This window comes from Coffea eugenioides, chromosome 10 (assembly GCF_003713205.1).
Source record: "Coffea eugenioides isolate CCC68of chromosome 10, Ceug_1.0, whole genome shotgun sequence".
Lineage (NCBI taxonomy): Eukaryota > Viridiplantae > Streptophyta > Magnoliopsida > Gentianales > Rubiaceae > Coffea > Coffea eugenioides.
The window spans coordinates 16,339,127-16,356,104 of record NC_040044.1 but is presented as its reverse complement, the minus strand read 5'-3'; positions in this window follow the sequence as shown (position 1 = coordinate 16,356,104).

The following is a 16,978-nucleotide window of genomic DNA, read 5'->3' as shown; positions in this document are numbered from 1 at the left end:
ATCTAACTAAAAGACTTCTTATGCACATTAAGAGTTAATTTAAATCTAAAGAAAGAACGAGCTCATTTTCCCAATTTTTGGGCCACATCAGAATAAGGGACACATGAGAGGTTCAAACAAAACTAAAGTAGGGACCTAATCGAAGGACTTATGAGGGTTTTGGGGTCGAATTATGAAGTTCTGGAAGCCTTGGGGTTAAATTACAAAGAAGGAGAAATAAAGAGTCGGGAATTGCAACTTTGGAGAAATCATCATCTTCCTCACCGAGCTACATCAATCAACATTACCGTTCTTTTCAATCAGCTAAACCAGAGATTTAGTTTTAGTTGCAATCATTCCAACAGACAACAAAATTTCCCCAAAACACTAGCTCGGATTCATATGACAGGAAATAAAAGGAAACAGCAAAAATGTAAAACGGCAATGCATCAAAAGTTCTCAAAATATGAGGAAAGGGATTGGCCGGCTTAGCCGTTTTCTTCACATGGAGATGCAGACAAGTTATCTTGCAATTAAAATTCTCAGTTGGGCATTTCGCCGAACAGGTTACGGGCATTAAAGATTTCACTACTTTTTTGTTCCATTGGAGCTACAATTGGCCTCAAAATTATCAACAACAACAAGGATTCTTGCCCAGTCAACATACGAAGCATATGTATTTCAAAGAAACATGAACAATCAGCACCAAAATTGAAACAAAATGCTCCCAGCAAACCATTTCAATAACTTGACCGAAACTGAAATTTAAAGAGGGAAGAAAAAACTTACGGTGCTCTTGCTTGGTGAAATTTGTGGACGACGGCAGATTCCAGCGGTGTGCTTTAATTATAGCATCCAACCCAAACCCATCTCCTTCTTCGACATATCTCTCAAATTCTGGGATTCAGGACCATTCACGTTTCCTCGGCGAGGCCTTGCTGATAGCAGTGGCCAGGGACGGGGGGGTTGGCAGTGGCGGATTCCGGCGATGGCAGCTCCGGGTGGCAGTGGTTCCAGCTCTTCCTCTGTTTCTCTGGTTTGTTGTCTTCCCCTTTCAACCGAAGCCCCCTTCTCTGTTTTTTCTTTTTGCTCTCCTCTTTAGCCGAATCCTCTCCCCTGTTTTTCTTGCTCTCGTTGAAAACCTCCACCCTTTTTCTGTTTTTCTCTCATCCGTGGCCTCTTTTCTTTTTTTCCTTCCAATTCTCAAACCTCCCTTCTAAGCTAAACAAGTGTCCTCCTAAATGTTGTGTTGTCAATTAAACAAAAGGGACACTTGTCCCATGATTGTTTTGTACACTTGTTCAACATGCACACTTCCACCTATTTTTGCCATTTTCATTCTTTTCCTTTCATTTTTCATTTTTCATCATTTTTCACTTTTTTCTTCTTTTTCCTTTTTTTTCATTTTCAAGAAATTCTATGCTAAAAACTTAAAAATAATAATAACACAAAAAACTAAAAAACTAAAAACCAAAAAGTGAAAAAAACGAGCACAGACTAAAAAAAAATAATTAGTAAATGAAATTACACCAAAATTTGGTGTCTACAGTTTGCCCCTCTTTGTCTGAGTTTTGGAAAAACTTGAGACAAAGAAGTAGACACCAAATGCTTACCTGTGTTATTCGGCTACGAGCGTCTCGAACGATGGATGCTTTGACAAAAATTTAAAATGGGATTGATCCAAACAGAAAATTTAAAATCGGGATTGACCCGAACAGAAATTTAAAACGGGGATAGACCCACGGGATAGACCCGGACAGAAATTTAAAATTGGGATAGACCCACGGGATAGACCCGGACAGAAATGTAAAATTGGGATAGACCCAAGGGATTAACGCGGACAGAAATTTAAAATTGGGATAGACCCACGGGATAGACCCGAACAGAAATTTAAATGGGATGAATTGAAGTGAGATGGAGTATTGGTGGGGTTGACCCATGTTTATTGGTGATGCAAATGAAAGAAGCGAAATGAAGTGTTAATGGGACTGATCCACGTTCCAGTGGCTGTGAAAATGAAATGTCTCGACAATCGGACAGTGGGGTCAAACCCGAGCCTGCCGTGATGAACTTGATTTGATTATTGATTTTTTTGATTTTTTTTGATTTTTTCTTCTTTTTTTTTGATTTTTTTGATTTGATGATGATTTTTTTTTCAAAATAATTTGTCCCAGTATGAAGAATTGGTCAGTGGGATAACATCTGAGCCTGACGGAGTGTGGACGGTCAGCGGGATAGAACCCGGTCCTGCCGAGGTTGGCGGGAAAAAACCCGGTCCCAACGTGATGTAAGAGCGGTCAGCGGGATAAAACCCGGTCTGCCGAAGTAAGCGGTCAGCGGGATAAAACCCGGTTCCGAAGTAAGCGGTCAGCGGGATAAAACCCGGTCCTGCCGAGGTAAGCGGTCAGCGGGATAAAACCCCGTCCTGCCGAAGTAAGCGGTCAGCGGGATAAAACCCGGTCCTGCCGAACTAAGCGGTCAGCGGGATAAAACCCGGTCCTGCCATCCAATTGGTCAAGAAATTGAATTTGATTTACCAAGAAACAAGCAATTAAATTTGATTTTCCAAGAAACAAGAATTTGATTTTTGACTTCTGACTTTTGAATTTTTCCGATTTTTCGAGGGAATTTTTTCCAAAAATAATTTGGCCCAGTTTCCACCAATTATTGTGCAATTGGTCAATTGATTTGCATTGCGGCATGGTTGCTCCTCCTTGAGGCCTTGATTCGTAAGAGTCTGATTTACGCTTCTTCATCAATTTCAGCCATGGATACCTGCACAGGGGCTTACCAAACTATGACATGCACTTTAAAATATTGCAACTACTACTCATGGAAAGGGCAGTGTGATTGATTTTGAAGTCTTGCTTGACTTTTTGACGAAATCCTCAAACGAGCTATAAAAAATTTGCCCCAGTGTGGGCTTATTTTGTGAAATCTTGGAAATAAAAATTTTGCCCCAGTATGGGCCCATTTGATTGCAAAAAAATTGGGTTGGACGCCGTTCCATTTGCTTGAACAAAGTAAGAAACTGAACGTCTTGCTTAAAACCACAGAGAAAATTTCATGATGAATTTCTCAAAATAATGCCAAATTACAAGAGATTTCTTCTTTACCTTAGCATCGAAGCTTTGGGTAATGGGCGTTATTTCTGATTTGGCAATGGGAGATCAAGATTTGTCTTATTCATGTGCTTAGATGGTATGTAATCCCTTCAATACCACATCTTAGTGAAAGCAAAGAGTTTGTCACCCTTATTTCTTAAGAAAACTTAGTTAACGTATAAGCTTCATGGGCTTGCAAAATTTTGGGTAGAAATGATAGCTAAACATGTGAAATCTGGTTATACCCTTATGATCATGAGTGATCAATGGATTTTTATGAGCATAATCCTCACTTTGGATTGTCATGAAGGAATAAGTCAACGATGGACTTTATTAGCTTGTAATTTGGCTTGAAAACGACAGCTAAAGAAATAATTTCCAAAGGATATTGCACCGAAGATCGCATTTTTCAACACTGCCCTCATCTGGACTCCAGATTCTTGGACTTTGTTTAACTTTTTATCATCACCCAACAGGGTCTTTCAGCATCAAATCTTTTTTGCACCTTTCTTTTGCATTCATTTCGCTCATTTTTCTTTTCTTTTTCCCCCTTCGCGGGGTTTCACATGAAGAGCAGTGTCAACCTCACACCTAATCAATTCAGAATACAGCAAAAATTTTCCGGCATCAGAAATTTTCTTGACAGGGCCATTGCAAAGAATAGAAGTCAGGGCTTTCGGCTTTTGTAATGGGGTCAGGTGGGGTGTTTAGAAAAGTTAAGGCTTGAAGGCAGATTTCAAGAGTGGTTTGAAGAATCTGAGATCGCATTGTTGCGTCAACCCTATTTTAGGGTTAAATCAGAATTTGCCCCAGTTTATGCTCAATTGAGGCTTTTCACTTTCATTTGCTTTTTTTTTGACTTTCCGGCTTTCGGCCATTTTTGAACTTTCACAAAATTTGCCCCAGTTTATTTTTGAACTGAGGTTCTTTTTTCTTCCTTTGCCTTTTGATTTTGTGGCTTTTCACTTTTTCCACCTCTTGAAATTTTCCTTTTTCAACCCAACTTACCCCAGTGTGGGGTTTGCGATTCTCAGGGTTTGCCAAACGAAGTATTTTATTCTGAAGGCTCAAAAGGGATAACTAGAGATAGAATGCTTGATTGGAAAAGAAGAGGGTCTGACTTTTATTCCATTCCTTACAATAACTCTGAAAGGAAACATTCATTAATGGGAAATTTTTAGCATGTATCTGAATTAACTGATTGAGGAAAACCCTTGTTCATCCATATTTGTGAAACATAGGCGATCCACGCGGACAAATCTCTTCCTTTTCTCTTTTTTTCAGAATTCGGAACCCAAGTGGAGTCAAATTTCCCCAATTTGCGGTTCCCTCCTTATTCGAGCATTTTTGCTTTTCCCCTTTTCTTTTTCTTTTTTTAAAATTTCCCAATCTCCCTCCCCAATGCGGGGTACGATCATAAGTGCATTCGAAAAGAACCACCTATTTTGGCTCAAATGAGGACGCAAGGGATAAATGGTGTTTAGATTGAAGAAATGATGGCCAAAGCATCATTCTTATACTTCATGACAACCAAAGTAATGAAATGGTTATTGAAAATCCATTCCCTTTTTGATATTTGAAAATTTTCCAATATAGGGTAGTGATCATCAAGGCGCTCATTTAAAATGAAATTATTCTTTTAAAGCTCAAATGGGAGAGCAAATGATAAAATGTGTATAGATAAAGAAACGAATGCTCAAAGTATCATTCCAAATTTTCAAAACAAACAAGAATAATGCACATTTTTGCTTTCACTTAGATGTGAATTGGATCTGGTTAAACCAATAGGCATTTTTCAAGCAAGGATGGCCCCAATTTATCAATCAATGTGATTGATTTTATTTTGGGGTCAAATGAAGGAGAAAAGGAATCTCATAGGGCCTTTTGAGTGACCTCTTTTAATTCTGAACACTCTTATTGTGAATTTTCAGGCCGGAGGTTGAAAAAATCCCAATTTAGTCTTATTTCTTAAAATTCATCATGAAATCTCCAATGAATAAGAATAAAGAATGAAATGTACATAAATATACACAAAACAATGATTGTCCAAAAATTTTATTGCTGAAAAAGTTTGAAACAAAATTTCTCATTCAATTACGATACAAATGAGGATAGAAAACTTCTAAAGAGCTCCACATATATATCCTTTTTGTCTTCATTTCTTTTGACACAAAAATATATTAACAAGTCAAATATACAGAATTTTCCTTGAAAGCGATTATGAAATCTCTTAGAAGCTCTCAGCCTAGAGCTTTCAAATGGGTCTTTCATGTTTCCATTGTTGGATCTGCCCAAGAATCAATATAGGAAAATATTTCCATCTTATTGAAACATTTTTTAATGAATGCAGGGGAGGGGGAAAACAAAAGAAAAATACCCAAAGTTAGTAATCAAAACCATAAAATCGGTATGCATGCCCTATGGGGGAACCCTTTTATGCCAAGGGTAGGCCTAGCATGAAAATGCAATCCTCTAGGGTAGGCACCATACAATACCTGATGAATCCGATCAACCGCTAGAGTGAAAAATGATTTGGAAAAATTTGGCCAATTGAAGTGAAAAGAGACATTTGTCCTAAAATGAGGGAAAAGTCCGAATGGATTGCTACTTTGATCGACGCATGGAATAATGTGTAAAAGAGGTTGCAATGTCTCAATTAATTTATTCGGTGACCCTTAGACTTAAACCCTAAAAAGGGAAAAAACGGGTCAAATAGATTGGATAAAATTGATGATTTATTTAAAAATGACCAAGTTGCCCTAAAAATAGGTAAACTGGTCAAATGAATTAAATGAAATTTGATTTATTCAAAAATTGATCGAATCACCCTAAAAAGGGTAGATTGGTCAAATGAATGAAACTTGATTTATTCAAAATCGATTCGATTGCCCTAAAAATGGGTGAACTGGCCAAATGAATGAAAGAGAGATTGATGATTTATGCAAAAATCGACCAAATCACCCTAAAAGGGTAAATTGGTCAAATGAATTGAATAATTTTTCAAAAATCGACCGGATGACCCTAAAAAGGGTAAATTGGTCAAATGAATGGATGACTTCTCAAAAATCGACCGGATGACCCTAAAAAGGGTAAATTTGTCAAATGAATGGTTTATTCAAAATTGATTATAAATTGATAAAATGGATCGATTGAATCGTCCGGCCATTGGTGGCTTCAAAAAAAATAGTCTATGAGCCTTCCAAAATCACGATTTGGCCTCAATTTATCGTCTCAACAATGAGGAATCATTTGTGAATTTTCTTCAAATTAATGTCCTTTTACGCAAGGGAATTTTACCAATTAGGTTTAAAAATGGCCAAAAAGTGATTATCAGACGCTCATATTCTAACGTGCAAAAGTTGCTTTATTCTCTTCAAAAAGATCGAATCCTTACCTTACCTTGTGCACTACCCCTTCGGATGGTACGAGAAAGGTAAACGTGCAAGTCTCACTGGATTATATATCCGAGACATAAGGTAGTTTATTTCTAACGTGGGATCCCCTAAATGGCATTCCCTTCTAGGGTTTATGCATGATGCCAGTTTATTAAAGCAGTAAAACATGCAATTTGAAATGAAATCATGACATAAAAGGACCTTTTATACGCCAAGGTAGGCTTAGAATGCCATGCAATTATTAATCTATGAATGCAATATACCAAAAATCTTTAAACGTGCAATAACCTATCTACGAGGGTAGGTTCTAAAAGAAGGTCATGTCAGACCTCTTATTTGCTAGGGTTTGTGAATGCAATGGGGACACAAAATCAAGAAAAGTTAGTTCAGCCAAGATAAATACACATAACACATTGTAGCAACGAAATCAACACAAAGAAATAAAGCAATAAAAGGAAGAAAGGGGTTGGACCCCTCCCCTCGTGAATCGTGTCCTTAATTTAGGGTAAGGTCGACTCTACCCTAGGCAATTCTAATATGGATGCATGAGGTTGGGGTTCGTTAATGCATCTAGACTTGATAAGCTCAGGTCCCCGAGCCTTCAGACTTAGAAACCAAGGGTCATCAATCCCAAGGTTCTTTGTCGGTGGCTCGAGCGATTCCCCAAACACCGCTACGCACACATCGTGTCACGGCTACGTGTTTGAGTGAATCTATCAAAATCCCCAACCTTCGACTAAAAGCTAAAGGCTATCAACCCATAGCTTAAAGCGGAAGATTGAGTGACCCATTGGATCATGCTACACACACATCGTGTCGTGATCACATGTCCAAGCGGATCACCTAATCCTAATAGGGTGGAGTGGCGTGACAAGCCACTAAAAGAAAAATAAATGAAGGGATAAATAATTAAAGCGTATGCACGTATGCTAGTGCTCGTTTGGAGGGGAGGGATCAAGAACCAACGCGAGGCTCTAGGGTAATGTCCCCCACCCAAATGCAATGCAAGCGCGAGATAAACAAACATTCATCCAATTAATCAATCATACATTCGTGAGCGATGGAGTAGTTTGATACGCGCAAAATGCAAAAATCCTAACAAAAGGAAAAATGCAACCCTAAGCATCCAAATGTAATATATAAGAAAATTAAAAGAAGAAAAAGGTTGATTAAATCAAATTTGCTCGGACTCTCAAACGTCCCCAGTGGAGTCGCCAACTGTCGCGCCCCATTTTTTGATAAATAAATAAATGGTTTTAAAAAATGTATTTGTGATTGGAAAATGAATTGTGATTTAAAAGAAAAATGGGTCTAAATGGGGGTTTGAGAATGCGACGATTTGACCCAAAATTTATAGTTTAAAAAGGGTTTTAAAAAATTGGAGTCGCCACTTGGCAATGAGTTAAGGTGTACCAAGTCACCTAAAAATGAATTTTTAAAGAAAAAACATAGGAAAAGTAGTAAGAAACCCCTTTTAAACGACTCCTAGTCCACGTAAACCAGCGAAAAAGGTTCGGGAGCCACATTTGACGAAGGGGAAGGCAAGGATAAAAATCCAAGGCACCCCTTCGACCTAGCCAAGGCTAGTTGCGTGATTTAATCAAAGATTTTCTTGTTTTAACCAAAGAATTTATTACATTTGGATGCACTACATGAATGCAAACCCTAGACCTAGGGGTATTGGGGGAAATTTCCCTTCAAAGGTTGAGTGGTGCCAATCACATTAATTGTGAAGCCCAATAACAATCCTTTGAAAAAGTCACGAATAATGCGAGTGGGATGCAAATGAATGGAATGCATGTATGCAATGTGAGGACATGAGTTTGAAAAAGTAATGAAAGAAAATAAATATGTAAATGAAAATGTGCACGTGAGTGGGCAATGTACGGTATGTGAAATGATAATATGAAGTGCATGTGTGCAAGTGATGATAAAAGTGTTCGTGTGCAAGTGAAGAAACACAAAGGTGTACGTGTGCAAAATGGGAGGAAAAATGAAAGTGTGATGAGGGTATAAAATGGTAGAGTGGATTTAAAAATGCATGAGCCTAGGGAATTCATGCATATTGGGTACGGGGAGACCTAAATCGTGACTCAATTTGCCCTTTTATAGAGGGAATACAAGCGTGCTAAGGCGTAGAAAAAGCCACACTCGTCTATATCCCATATTTAAGGGGACTCTCAAGCAAATGAACCCTATAACTAGCATGGAATGCAAAAATCCTAAAATGGAGGGAAAAGGGGTTCGAGGGGCATGCAAAATGATAAAACTAAGAAAAATGCATGACATGTAGTGAACATGCAAATATGCACTATCGAAAGGGACGGCCTATTGGGTCTAGCGTTGGGCTAGCCCTTTCTATGAATTCCTACTAGCATTGGACTAGTGGAAACGGAACAAGGAACCACAACTAGCGTTGGACTAGTGCGGTAACGGGAAAAAGGGGCCACAACTAGCATTGGACTAGTGTGGTGACGTCCATTCATCCATCAAATTCATTCATGACTATAAAAGCGAGTAGACATGCAAAACACATAGCACATAACACTTAGCATGCTCGACTAGATGCAAAGTCCTAATAAAGCAATTAAACATGTAGCAACGAAGGCAAACAACCAAGGGGAAGGGGAAATGGACCAAATGCTCTCCGAGCCCTATCTATTACAAGCCAAGAGGTGTACACATACCCCATAAAGAATAACTTAAATAAAAAGCAAAAGTACATGACATAAATGAAAGGAATTAAAGAAAAAACAGGGGAAGCAAGTAGACATGCAATTTTCACGTAGCACGTTGGATCACATAGGAGAGACAAAAAAGATAAAAGAAGTTATACCTCCCTTGAGTTGATGCCTTAAATTGAGTGAAACCACTTATTTACCCTCCAAAAATAATAAATGAGTCAAGGTACCAATTTATTTATCAAATAATCATAAAAAATAAAATGGCAAACTTGAAATTGAATCAATTGAATCATGTAAGCAAACAACATTCAAGAAGTCAAAAGAAGAAAGGACTTGATTGCAAAAATAAACAAAGTTTTGGGGTCAAAATTAAAGAAAAATAAAGTTCAGGGACCTATTTGCAATTAAATTAAGGACCGAATTGAGAGAAGTTGAAAATATCCAGGGCCACAGTACAGTCAAGGAAAAATTCAGGGACTGATTTGCAAAATCGTTTTCTGGTTTCTTAATGGACCAAACGATTGGGCCTTTGTATTTATTTTGTGGGCCAAGACTTATCAAATCCAATAGAAAATCCAAGGCAAATGGAATGGGCTAGTCCACTATTCTGACCCCAAAAATAAACCAACAAACTGGTGGGCTTTAATCCTCCAGCCCAGGACGAACCCAAATGAAAGAAAACCAAACCCAGTTCCAAGTAGCCCAAACAAATAGCCAAACCCAATTCCTCTTTTGTTTTACCAAAAACCCAACAAAGCTAATAGGTCTAATTTCATTCCAAAATCCGGGATTAATTATTTTAAAAGCATACTTAAAACAACAAAAAATAATAATAATAATAATTAAGCTTGAAAGGGGGTAAAAATGATTATTTTACAGAAGTTTTCGGGCCTTAGTGAAATTACTCAAAGATTTGGGGGTCAAAACGTGATTTGTTAAACATTTTCATACCAGCTCACGATGCATCTTCTTCTTCTTTGTTAGTTTTTTCCTGCTGTAATTTCTACGGCAACTTAGCGACATCACCTCAAGATTTCAAGCCCAAGTGCACGATACACATATACCCAAATCGCCGACAAAGCCAATCCAATATTATGCAAGGAATTCCGACAAGACAGATTGCAAAACAAATGGACAGATTGCAGGCATTGGAAGAAAAGAAAAAGCCGCAGGAACACTAAAAGAAACAAGACCCAGGAACAAAACAACAAAAAAAAGCAAAATAAAAGCGAGATGAGTTGGGACATTATTTTGGGATGGTACCTGATGAAGGCTTTTTGTTGAATCGAAATCCAAACAGGAAACGCGCGAAGGAGTCGTTTGGAGCTGATTCGTTGCAGCTTTTGACATGGAACAGGGAGATGGGATCAACGACTTCAGGTCCAAATTCGAGGGATCTCCTGATGTTATTTCTCCAAGATCTCTGAACGGAAATCTCTCTCCTGATGTCACAGAGTATGCAGAAGCTAACAGCTTGGTGAATGATGCCTCGATGGATAAAATCTTCGCTCAAGAAAGCTGGATGATCAGCCTTTTCCAAGGAAAAACGCAGCTTGCATTCTCCCTCTTGCTCTCGTTTCTTCTGTTTTCTTTTTTTTTTTTTTTTTTTAGCCCAGCCGCCAACCTCAGCTCTCTCTATTTCTTGGTTTTTCCTCTCACCGAAGCTCCCTGTTTTTCCAGATTTTTTCCCTTTTTCTGTTGTTTCTTTTTTCTATCCCTTGTTTCTCTGTTTTTTCCCCATTTCCTCTGCTCTGTTTTTTTTTTTTTTTCTCCCCTCTTTAGCCGAATCCTCTCCCCTGTTTTTCTTGCTCTCGTTGAAAACCTCCCCCCTTTTTCTGTTTTTCTCTCATCCGTGGCCTCTTTTCTTTTTTTTCCTTCCAATTTTCAAACCTCCCTTCTAAGCTAAACAAGTGTCCTCCTAAATGTTGTGTTGTCAATTAAACAAAAGGGACACTTGTCCCTCAAATTCCTTAACCACTTGTCCCATGATTGTTTTGTACACTTGTTCAACATGCACACTTCCACCTATTTTTGCCATTTTCATTCTTTTTCTTTCATTTTCCATTTTTTCCTTTTTTTCTTTTTTTTTTCAAAAATAAATTAACAAAAATAAACAAAAATGCCAAAAGATTGAATTTGAACGTATTTTTGTGAACAATTTTCCTTTTTTCTCTTTTTTCATGATTTTTCCCCTTTTTTCTTTTTCATGATTTTTCCACGCTAAAACTTAAAAATAAAACAAAAACTAGAAACTAACTAAAAAAAAACTAAAAAGCAACCACGACAAATGAGAATAAAAAGTAAAAGAAATTACACCAAAAATTTGGTGTCTACATGCACTTTTATCTCACACCATAATCACATCACAAAATGTAATACTCTGTTTTTTTTAAAAAAATATTTTTAATATAAGTGGAAGGATTCGAATTCAGAATTTCTCACTTACACTTTTTTTTTTATAATTTTTTTTTAATGTAAGCAGGAGGACTCGAACCCGAGACCTCTCACCTTACACTTCTTCCTTTTGTACTCTCCCCCATACCATGCATATTCGTGCGCAAGATTTGCGTGCAAAAGTAATTTTAGGAACAATACCGAGTAATAATAAATATGATTCTAAAAGTAGTACAGAAGTTGTAATTTTAAAAGTTACAAACATATATAAAACTACTTCAATTTTTACTATTATCGCTTGGGATCTTAAATAATTGCACTGAAGTGTCTAAAATTTAGGAGGTAAAAATACCTAAAATATAGGGAAAAGGTGATAAAATAACAAAAAAACTTGAAAAAAAAATAGTAGTTAAGAGTAGTTTGTACTATTACCGCATCTGTACCATTCCTATTTTCCCAATAGATAAAGGTTATGAAATCACCACCTGCAGCAAAACAGATTATAGCCTCTAGAGATTAACTAATTATTAATACCCACGGTAGGTGAATTTTCATCACTAAAAATCGTAAACTGAAAGGGCCGACTCTCTGAACATTTTTTGTCCTTTCTTATGCTAAACAAAATCTGAGGACTATTTGGATTTTCATGTCACATCCATGGCATAATTAATCATCCATAGGTAGACATGTTTCACGTCTGTAAATCAACCAATGCAATGGAGTGGCAGTATATTTTAATGTGTTAGACGTACACATTATTTATTGCAAGCAAAATTAGACGATGGCATGATTGTGCCCTACAAAAAGACCTCAAACCATAAAAATTTAAGGTATTGAGAAGGATAACCACTGGGCCAATGACTCAGTGGCCACCAGGGAGGGACTTAAGTCCCTCCTTGGGCTGTTGGTGAGGGTTCAAACCTCACCAGCAGTGAAAAAAATCTAAGGGTTGTGTTATATCACTCTCTTGGTCTAGTTGGGTCTGTATACCCATTAGCCCCTACAACAGCCTCCTTAGGCTCCCCCTCCCCCTAGATTAGGATAGAGTAGGTTATACAAATGTATCGTTAGTTTACTTAACAATAAATATGTTGGAAGCAAATGATTTACTTCAAAAGGTTGTACCATCGTCTATCATAGGTAAGAATAAAAAATAATTACATGTAAACAACCTAGTTTAAATAACCAAATGTGACATGCAACGGAAAATAAAATAATTTCGTTGAATTAATTTAAGTTTTCTTCAACAACGGAGAACTTAGAAGTCCTCATGCAACGACAACTAGAGTCAATAGATGTTACGAGAACTAGAGTTGAAAACTTACCTAAACTCCCAATTAGAATTTTGAAGTCTTCTAATTATTCATTTGAAAAAATTAATTCCTACATTGTCAATTATTTCTTAAATTTCTATTTACCACGAGTGCCAGTCAAGAGATACCCCATGGGCCTTGTGAGTAAACTTGGTTCTTTGTAAATAATCTTTTGCATTGTGTCCTTGAATGCCCAACCATACATGTTGGATCTCACTGGGCTTTGCAATGTGAGCTATGAAATCCTATCAAAAATCCTAGCCAACTGAATTAGACCTCTGTCTGGGTCTCTGATCTCTCCATAGCAGGCCAGCTTTATTCACTCTAGGCGTAGCTGCGACAACGTCTTTGTGGTCCAGGAGGCCCATACCAGGCCAGCTTTGTTCAATCCAGGAGTAGCTGCAACAACATCTTTCTGGTCCAGGAGGCCCTAGTAAGGATGAGAAAGAAACCTGGCAAAGTAGGCTTATGTGCAATAAAAATCGATCTCGAAAAAGCCTATGACAAATTAGAATCATTTCATTAAGGATGCAATCATCCTTAATGGTAGCCAGTCGAATTTCTTCCATTCTTCTGGAGGCATTAGACAGGGGATCCACTAATCTCATATCTTTTTCTTATTTGCATGGAATTTCTTTCTCCAAAAATTGACCATGTAGTAAGCGCAAAGGCCTGGCAGCCCCCTTCAGTTTGGTAGACAAGGGCCCTCCCTCTCTCATTGATTGTTTACCGATGACCTTCTCTTGTTTAGCCCCACAGACTCTAGATCCATTGAGGCGGTCCTTGAGACTTTAGAAGATTTCTCCCTTTGCTCTGGTCTGACCATTAATGTGGAAAAATCTAGTCCTTTTTTCACCTAATGCTTCTCCTGAATCTAAGGCTTTTATTTCTTCTGCTCTGAACATACAAAGTAACAATGATTTGGGTTTGTACTTGAACTTCCCTCTTTCCTCTAGAAGGCCGTCCTTGCAAACGTATAATTTCCAAGCATCGAGCATTGGCTTAGTGGTCATAAAAAACGTATTAAATCCCTTTTTAGACGGTAAGTCGGGGGTTCAAATTCCACTTATTTTGAAAAAATTTAAAGGAGATGCTAGAGCATCCATTTGATCTAGTCGAGTCTATATACTTATTAGCCCCTTATATAATTTTTTTAGACTCCTCCTTCCTGTAAAATAAGACAAATAAAATTATATGAATATTATCATTGCAGCCAAAAAAAAAAAAGAAAAGCAAACATATAATTTCCTCCTCCTTAAAGTTCAGAACAAACTAAAAGATTGAAAAGCTAATGTGCTATCCCTGGCAGGTAGGAAGGCCATTATCCAATAAGCAATTGCTGCCATCCCTAGCCATTACACTCAATGTGCAATTATCCCTAAAAGCATTTGCGATACCATCGACAAAGAGCAGAGGAATTCCCTCTGGGGGTCGACCGCTGAAAAAAGGAAGATACATCTTGTAAACTGGCATATAGTCACTAACCTAGAACATCTAGGAGGGCGGCAAACTACCTTGATAATTAAAACAGCTATGGTTAAAATGGCATGGAGCATGGCTACCAGCATAAAAAAAAAACCATGGGTTCAATTGGTTAGGAATAGATTTGTTGATGAAGCCAGTACTGAACTCAACAAATCGCTAACCCTTTACTCAAAACCAAGCATCAGAACCTCTCCAAATTTCAAGATGTCACAGCAGGGAACACAACTCCTCAATATGGGGCTTATTTGGAACATTGGAAATGGTGGAAAAACTAGAGTTTGGGCAGACAAATGGGAGAACGCTCCCTAAACGAAGCCTTCGTTCGGCATTTGAAGGCCCACTAAATTTGGGAAAGCAAGATATGCTGGTCAAAGATTTATTAATTAACTTTGGAAGTATTGTATATAAAGAACCTTATATAAGGTGGGAATGCCGCTTGAATTGTTGCTGGTCTTTCCTCCTCGTACTCGTGTGCAAATCACGTGGCCGTGCAAATTCCGTTGCTGGTCTTAAGTGGGTTGCTGTCTTTTTGCTGCTCTGTCATCATGCACCATCTATCTTCAATTTTTCCCCCCTCAATTCAGATTAGTCACTATCCCATTATTTGCTTCTTTTTATATGCCCATGTTATTTTTTTTCTACTCCTTCTTTGTTTTTATATTATATTATTATATTATATATTATATACCTATCTTCTATTTAGTCTATATTTTTTATATTAGTTATAAATTCTTTTTTATATATTATTTCACTATCCATATTTGCTTCTTTTTTATATACTACCCTTGCTGTTTTTTTCCTCTCCTCCTTTAAAATAAATATTTAGTTCATTTTTTATATTTATTTTTTTCTTTATCCGGTATTTAATATAACTTATTCTGTTGTTATTACTACCTGACTATCTTTTTTCCCTTTTGCATAATAATTTTTGCTTTATTTTCGTTTTTACATTTTCCTATTATATATTTTCTTATATGATCTATCTTATCTATATTGTAATGAAATTATTATTAATCCTATCTTATCTATTGCATAATAATTTTAGTTGTATTTTCGTTTTTTCGTTTTTTAAATATTTTCTTATATGATCTATCTTATCTATATTGTAATGAAATTATTATTAATCCTATCTTATCTATTGCATAATAATTTTAGTTGTATTTTCATTTTTTCATTTTTTAAATATTTTCTTATATTATCTATCTTATCTATATTGTAATGAAATTATTATTAATCATATCTTATCTATACTGTAATCGAATTATTATTAGTCATAATAATAATAGTACTTATTATTATGCTGCTAATACTAATGCTAGATTAGTATACTAAAAAACAGAACATTAATAATCGATCCATTATAAGCAGCCGTCTTCCCCGTCTCTACTATTGGTCGGCGGATTCATCTCTCAGCATACGCAGCCTACAATCCATTAATTTTTGGCGTCTCCATGCAAAATTTGCACGTCTTTAGACATGCTTTCCTGGGTTCTCATGCATGCAAGAGAAGCAAGGTAATCATTTCAATTTCTTTCCCTTGCATTTTAGCCTGCTTTCCTTCTTTTTTTACTTCGTTTTGTGCATTGCTTCCGCTTCTTCTTCCTTGAGCTTTTCCTTTCCTCTGTTTCCTTGTGCGTCTTTCTTCAATCAGTGTTATTGTTATTTTTCTGCTGTTTGCTGTTACATCTACTGTAAGTGCTGCTCCAATTTCGCTATCCCTATTCTTGTACTAATCTTTATATTTTTACCCTTGGTCTTGTTTTTTTTCCCCATATCCTTCTACTTATCCTGCTTACTGCTTTATTCTACTTGTCGATGCTATTATTATTCATCTTGCACTTTTTTTAGTTTTACGATTCTGTTTGTTCTATCGTTTTCATCTTCATTGCATTGTTGTCTCTTATTGTTTTAGTTTCCACTTTTACTTTCGCTTCTGCCTAGTTTTTTTGTTGCCTCCGTTCCTTTTTTTGTTGGATTTCATTCTGAAACATTGCCTCCGTTCTATATGCTTCATGTGCTTTCTTGGTCATGTTCGTTTTCATGTTATTATTGTTTCTACACTTTGTTGTTTTGTAACATTTCTTGCTATTTTTCGTGGCCCTCTTAATTCCCTCCAGATTTTGCCGGCTACAAGTTGCTACTACTTTTCCTTGCTTCAGCAAAATGTACTTAACATTTTTTTATTGTCATTCAGGCGTTATCTTTACTGATCTATTCATCTTCTTCTATCAAACAGTTATTAGCTACTTTGTTCTCCATTTTTTGTATATGCCACGTTATCTTCTTCTACTTTTACTTCCTGTCTAATATGCCTACTTTGCGGTTGGAAATACCTGTAAGCCATTTGTGTAGTTCTCTCACACGACTCGTATCATATCATATCATATCATGGATAGAAATGGAAAACGCCAGAAACATTATGAAGAGATGACCCGAGAAAGGAAGGATGAACTTTTACGCTATCAAAGGGCAGCTAGCACACATCGTTACGCACAAATGCCACAAGATAAAAAGGATGATCTTTTACGCCGTCAAAGGGAGGCTAATGCTTCAAAGAAAAAAAATATGCCCCCTTCTGCCTCTGATTGTGTGCCAAACTTTGGCACTTCTAAGAGAAAACGTCC